Source organism: Bombina bombina, unplaced genomic scaffold (genome assembly GCF_027579735.1).
Source record: "Bombina bombina isolate aBomBom1 unplaced genomic scaffold, aBomBom1.pri scaffold_826, whole genome shotgun sequence".
In the NCBI taxonomy this organism is placed as follows: domain Eukaryota; kingdom Metazoa; phylum Chordata; class Amphibia; order Anura; family Bombinatoridae; genus Bombina; species Bombina bombina.
Window position 1 is genome coordinate 15,207 of NW_026511249.1, and position 7,603 is coordinate 22,809.

Genomic DNA, 7,603 nt, shown 5'->3' on the forward strand with positions numbered 1-7,603 from the left:
CCACAATTGTCCCCGCCATCTTAAGTACTGGCAGAAAGTCTGCGAGTACTAAAATTAAAAGGTATCTCTTTTTAAAACAAAAAAAAGCATATTTACATATGCTGCTGTGTAGGGTCCCCCCCTTAGCCCCCAACCTCCCTGATCCCCCCCAAACAGCTCTCTAACCCTCCCCCTCTACCGCCATATTGGGTACTGGCAGCTGACTGCCAGTACCCAGTTTATACAAAAATATATATATTTTTTATTTTATTTTTTATTTTCTGTAGTGTAGCTTCCCCCTCAAAAGACCATCCCCAACCCCCTCCCAGATCCTTTAGCAATTTATTAACCCATTCCCTCCCCCCTTTCTCCCACTTAGAAGTTTTTTTTTTCTGTAGTGCAGCGGTTCCCACCCGCTCCCTCCCCGTGCACGCGCCCGCCCGCCACCTCCTGTGCACACGCGCGCGTACATGCGCGCCCCCGGCAACCACGCCCCCGATCCCGCCCCCTCTTAATCATAAAAGCCATCGATGGCCGCCCACCCGCCTCCCACTTTGGCTAACACCCACCAACGATTTTCGGCCATCGATGTACGGTGCAGAAAGGGCCACAGAGTGTCTCTCTCTGCACCGGAGGGGTAAGTAGTGTTATTGCAGGATGCCTCGATATCAAGGCATCACTGCAATAACCGGAAAGCGGCTGGAAGCGATCAGGATCGCTTCCAGCCGCTTTAAACCCCAATGTCGTACAGGGTACGTCGCTAGTCTTTAAAGACCAGTTTGTGCAAGACGTACCCTGTACGACATGAGTCGTTAAAGGGTTAAACACTTTTAGAAGTAAAGTTTGTGTGAATAAACTATACAAACTATATATATGTTTTTTTTCAGCAGACCTAGCAGATTCCAAATATACTATTATTATATGTGTATGTCTCAACAGGTTTTAAAAATAAAGCATAAAATATGCAGTAGGTAACCTGTCTAAAATAAGCAGAAATTGAGAACCTTTCACTGTTTTTCTACTGTTTTATTGCAGACGTGTCAATTTGATAGACCTTAACAAAAATCATCTTTAAATTTAATGTATTGTTCCCAGCAATTAAACAGCTCTAGCTGCTTGGGAAATTAAGATATGACAACAAAGCTATCTGAAGTGTGCAACAAATAAGCGAATATCACACTTGAAAAAAAAAAATTAAACAAAGCGGCATGTTCATTTATATCTTACACACTCCAAATTTGTGCTATCCTATCAATACATTTGGATGTTTATCCTCAGTCCTAGAGGTGTCAGTGTATGTGTGTATCCTCAGTCCTAGAGGTGTCAGTGTATGTGTGTATCCTCAGTCCTAGAGGTGTCAGTGTATGTGTGTATTCTTAGTCCTAGAGGTGTCAGCATATGTGTGTATCCTCAGTCCTAGAGGTGTCAGTGTATGTGTGTATCCTTAGTCCTAGAGGTGTCAGTGTATGTGTGTATCCTTAGTCCTAGAGGTGTCAGTGTATGTGTGTATCCTCAGTCCTAGAGGTGTCAGCATATGTGTGTATCCTCAGTCCTAGAGGTGTCAGTGTATGTGTGTATCCTTAGTCCTAGAGGTGTCAGTGTATGTGTGTATCCTTAGTCCTAGAGGTGTCAGCATATGTGTTTATCCTCAGTCCTAGAGGTGTTAGTGTATGTGTTTATCCTCAGTCCTAGAGGTGTCAGTGTATATGTGTATCCTCAGTTCTAGAGGTGTCAGTGTATGTGTGTATACTCAGTCCTAGAGGTGTCAGTGTATGTGTTTATCCTCAGTTCTAGAGGTGTCAGTGTATGTGTTTATCCTCAGTCCTAGAGGTGTCAGTGTATGTGTGTATCCTCAGTTCTAGAGGTGTCAGTGTATGTGTGTATACTCAGTCCTAGAGCTGTCAGTGTATGTGTGTATTCTCAGTCGTAGAGGTGTCAGTGTATGTGTGTATCCTCAGTCCTAGAGGTGTCAGTGTATGTGTGTATCCTTAGTCCTAGAGGTGTTAGCATATGTGTGTATCCTCAGTCCTAGAGGTGTCAGTGTATGTGTGTATCCTTAGTCCTAGAGGTGTCAGTGTATGTGTGTATCCTTAGTCCTAGAGGTGTCAGCATATGTGTTTATCCTCAGTCCTAGAGGTGTTAGTGTATGTGTGTATCCTCAGTCCTAGAGGTGTCAGTGTATGTATATCCTCAGTCCTAGAGGTGTCAGTGTATGTGTGTATCCTCAGTCCTAGAGGTGTCAGTGTATGTGGTGTGTATCCTTAGTCCTAGAGGTGTCAGTGTAGGTGTGTATCCTCAGTCCTAGAGGTGTCAGTGTAGGTGTGTATCCTCAGTCCTAGAGGTGTCAGTTTTTGATGTGTATCCTCAGTCCTAGAGGTGTCAGTGTATGTGTGTATCCTCAGTCCTAGAGGTGTCAGTGTAGGTGTGTATCCTCAGTCCTAGAGGTGTCAGTTTTTGGTGTGTATCCTCAGTCCTAGAGGTGTCAGTTTTTGGTGTGTATCCTCAGTCCTAGAGGTGTCAGTGTATGTGTGTATCCTCAGTCCTAGAGGTGTCAGTGTATGTGTGTATCCTCAGTCCTAGAGGTGTCAGTGTATGTGTGTATCCTTAGTCCTAGAGGTGTCAGCATATGTGTGTATCCTCAGTCCTAGAGGTGTCAGTGTATGTGTGTATCCTTAGTCCTAGAGGTGTCAGTGTATGTGTGTATCCTTAGTCCTAGAGGTGTCAGTGTATGTGTGTATCCTCAGTCCTAGAGGTGTCAGCATATGTGTGTATCATCAGTCCTAGAGGTGTCAGTGTATGTGTGTATCCTTAGTCCTAGAGGTGTCAGTGTATGTGTGTATCCTTAGTCCTAGAGGTGTCAGCATATGTGTTTATCCTCAGTCCTAGAGGTGTTAGTGTATGTGTTTATCCTCAGTCCTAGAGGTGTCAGTGTATATGTGTATCCTCAGTTCTAGAGGTGTCAGTGTATGTGTGTATACTCAGTCCTAGAGGTGTCAGTGTATGTGTTTATCCTCAGTTCTAGAGGTGTCAGTGTATGTGTTTATCCTCAGTCCTAGAGGTGTCAGTGTATGTGTGTATCCTCAGTTCTAGAGGTGTCAGTGTATGTGTGTATACTCAGTCCTAGAGCTGTCAGTGTATGTGTGTATTCTCAGTCGTAGAGGTGTCAGTGTATGTGTGTATCCTCAGTCCTAGAGGTGTCAGTGTATGTGTGTATCCTTAGTCCTAGAGGTGTTAGCATATGTGTGTATCCTCAGTCCTAGAGGTGTCAGTGTATGTGTGTATCCTTAGTCCTAGAGGTGTCAGTGTATGTGTGTATCCTTAGTCCTAGAGGTGTCAGCATATGTGTTTATCCTCAGTCCTAGAGGTGTTAGTGTATGTGTGTATCCTCAGTCCTAGAGGTGTCAGTGTATGTATATCCTCAGTCCTAGAGGTGTCAGTGTATGTGTGTATCCTCAGTCCTAGAGGTGTCAGTGTATGTGGTGTGTATCCTTAGTCCTAGAGGTGTCAGTGTAGGTGTGTATCCTCAGTCCTAGAGGTGTCAGTGTAGGTGTGTATCCTCAGTCCTAGAGGTGTCAGTTTTTGATGTGTATCCTCAGTCCTAGAGGTGTCAGTGTATGTGTGTATCCTCAGTCCTAGAGGTGTCAGTGTAGGTGTGTATCCTCAGTCCTAGAGGTGTCAGTTTTTGGTGTGTATCCTCAGTCCTAGAGGTGTCAGTTTTTGGTGTGTATCCTCAGTCCTAGAGGTGTCAGTGTATGTGTGTATCCTCAGTCCTAGAGGTGTCAGTGTATGTGTGTATCCTCAGTCCTAGAGTTGTCAGCATATGTGTTTATCCTCAGTCCTAGAGGTATCAGTGTATGTGTGTATCCTCAGTCCTAGAGGTGTCAGTGTATGTGTTCATCCTCAGTCCTAGAGGTGTCAGTGTATGTGTGTATCCTCAGTCCTATAGGTGTCAGTGTATGTGTTTATCCTCAGTCCTAGAGGTGTCAGTGTATGTGTGTATCCTCAGTCCTAGAGGTGTCAGTGTATGTGTGTATCCTCAGTCCTAGAGGTGTCAGTGTATGTGTTTATCCTCAGTCCTAGAGGTGTCAGTGTATGTGTGTATCCTCAGTCCTAGAGGTGTCAGTGTATGTGTGTATCCTCAGTCCTAGAGGTGTCGGTGTATGTGTGTATCCTCAGTCCTAGAGGTGTCAGTGTATGTGTGTATCCTCAGTCCTAGAGGTGTCAGCCTATGTGTTTATCCTCAGTCCTAGAGGTGTCAGTGTATGTGTGTATCCTCAGTCCTAGAGGTGTCAGCATATGTGTTTATCCTCAGTCCTAGAGGTGTCAGTGTATGTACGTCTGGGGTTTTGCGGTTTCTCTTGTTCAGAGAAGGATTGCCTGGTATTTCGGGGCTGGACTGTACTGTGAAGTCAGGATCAGACTGATGTACTACAGGAAAGTTCTTCTCTGTGAAAGGCACATATTGAGCAAAAAGAGGCTGTTTCTTGGGTGGTAACTAGCCATAGAACAAGCTATTATGCTATTGTTCATTCCCAGGTTGAGCGCTTCTCTCTTTTTATTTGTGTCAGTGTGTGTGTTTATCCTCAGTCCTAGAGGTGTCAGTTTATGTGTTTATCCTCAGTCCTAGAGGTGTCAGTTTATGTGTGTATCCTCAGTCCTAGAGGTGTCAGTGTATGTGTGTATCCTCAGTCCTAGAGGTGTCAGTGTATGTGTTTATCCTCAGTCCTAGAGGTGTCAGTGTATGTGTGTATCCTCAGTCCTAGAGGTGTCAGTGTATGTGTGTATCCTCAGTCCTAGAGATGTCAGTGTATGTGTGTATCCTCAGTCCTAGAGGTGTCAGTGTATGTGTCTATCCTCAGTCCTAGAGGTGTCAGTGTATGTGTGTATCCTTAGTCCTAGAGGTGTCAGTGTATGTGTGTATCCTCAGTCCTTGAGGTGTCAGTGTATGTGTCTATCCTCAGTCCTAGAGGTGTCAGTGTATGTGTGTATCCTCAGTCCTAGAGGTGTCAGTGTATGTGTCTATCCTCAGTCCTAGAAGTGTCAGTGTATGTGTGTATCCTTAGTCCTAGAGGTGTCAGTGTATGTGTGTATCCTCAGTCCTAGGGGTGTCAGTGTATGTGTGTATCCTTAGTCCTAGAGGTGTTAGTGTATGTGTGTATCCTCAGTCCTAGAGGTGTCTGTGTATGTGTCTATCCTCAGTCCTAGAGGTGTCAGTGTATGTGTGTATCCTCAGTCCTAGAGGTGTCAGTGTGTATTTTTCTTTCATGATTCAGATCAGGTATACAATTAGAAAATTTACAATATACTTCTATTATTTAATGTGCTTCCTTCTCTTGTTATCCTTTGCTAAAATGTTTATCTAGGAAAGCTCAGGAGCAGCAAATAACCTAGGTTCTAGCTGCTAATTGGTGGCTGCATATATATATACCGATTGTCATTGGCTCACCCATGTGTTCAGTTAGAAACCTGTAGTGCATTGCTGCTCCTTTAACAAATGATACTAAGAGAATGAAGGTGATTACATAAAAGAAGTAAACTAGAAAGTAGTTTGAAACAATTGTATGTTCTACCTAAATTATGAAAGAAAAATGTATGGTTTAATGTCCCTTTAAGAATTACAATTGCAGTTGCTTTGTAAGGAAGGATAACACCTAATAGAGAATAATGTGTTACTTAAAGGTATAGGAAAGTAAAAAAAAAAAATGTTTTTAACAACTTTAGATTTTTTACTTCTGTTATCTATTTTGCTTTCTTTTTTTGGTATCATTTGAAAAGCATACCTAGGTAGGCTAAGGAGCAGAAATGTGCTACTGGTAGCATCTAGTGATTGGCTCATTTAATGTGTTAAGTTAGCACCCAGTAGTGCATTGCTGCATATCCTTCTACAAAGGATACCAAGAGAATGACGCAAATTTAATAATAGCATTAAATTGGACTATTTAATCGTAAATTTAAGCTACCTTTATCGGGTTCATATATGTGTTTCTCTGGCATATCACAGCCAGTGCCTCACCAGCCTCTGACCTCAATGCACGTCACTGAAACATAGCGTAGCAATAGACCATACACAGCACTCAGAGTAGGTAAAATTAAAAACACATTTATTAAAAAGTTTATAAAAATTTACCACTCATATCAGTGCCAAAATAAGTTATGGCTAGTGGAGAAATAGTGCGACGCGTTTCTCAGATAGACTGTTTCTTCAGGCATGTTTCTCATCAGTTGTTTACATCCTTATATAGGGCTACGCTACTAAATACACCAATAACCCACCCCCAACAATGAAAACAAGCAGGACCAATCAAAACCCGTCATTTGAACAACACCCACCCTGCTGCAATTGTATTCTAATATAGATATGTTAAAAATGATGTTTTGATAGAAATATATAGATCTCATCAATATTTCTTTCACTATATATATGATATCGATATTATAATGCAGATCTCATAATTCCTTTAGTTAAAATATATATAATTGTCTCTGGCAGTAAATGCTGCGACCTGATAGGTTACTGACTCCATCCATCAATATTTCTGGGGAAGGACGTATACACGGCTCTCTGATAGGTCCAGAGTGTTGTCAATCAACTGGTATCCGCGGCAAAAATAGTCACAGCTCTCTGACCAATAGTCTTCTAGCCCACTGTGAGCTATCTGCCAATAAATGTCAGGTTGTCAAACCACAGCTCTAATGACGTCTTTGTTAAGACATTCGTAGGTGTCAAAGCCCTCCCGATGTCAACATATGGCCCAATTGGTCCTATTACAGGATGACGATAATTACGTCACCATAGTGAACAAAAATAAAAATAAAACACTTGTCATGCGCTCCGTACTCCTCATCTATAATCGCACTATTCTTAACCAAAAATACACACATATTCTGTGCCCCGTGCTTTTCATCTGTAATTGCACTATTACATAAACCTTTTAATAAGGAGCCTCTTAGCCAACAAAGATACTATGAATGAGATTCATTCTTGTATAAGTTCTCATACTTTTTATAAACTTTTTAATAAATGTGTTTTTAATTTTACCTACTCTGAGTGCTGTGTATGGATCAGCCAGCTGGATTGTTGTAAAAATCCAGCCTGTCTCTATAGGCATAACTGATTGCCTTCTATACATGTGAGTACCCTGTGTTTATCACTTGTTACAAGTGTTCTGGAATCATCATTGATCTGCACCATTGGTGCCTCTATCTATTGTTTTTTTCTACAGATTGCCTTCTATTGGATACCGTTAGAGAGCTGCCCTTATGATCAGCTAGCTGGACTGCTGATGAAATCAAGCTTGCCCCTATTGGCATAATTGATTGCCTTTTATACAAGTGAGTACCCTGTGTTCGCCTTATATCAGCTGCATATAAGAATCACCATTGATCTGCACCATTGGTGCCTCTTCCCTTTGTGTTCTTTCTTAATAAACTGCAGACATGACTACCTTGAAAGACTTTAAACGTATAGGGGTTATATATGCAATTAAACAGTTTTATCTTGTTGTTTTTAATGTGATTTTTAAATAAATCATTTTTAACAAAAGCTAAGTGCAAGCACCTTATTATCTGTTGGGACTGCATCCTGGGGCCTACTGTTCTTGGAACTTGCATCCTGTTTTCAAGT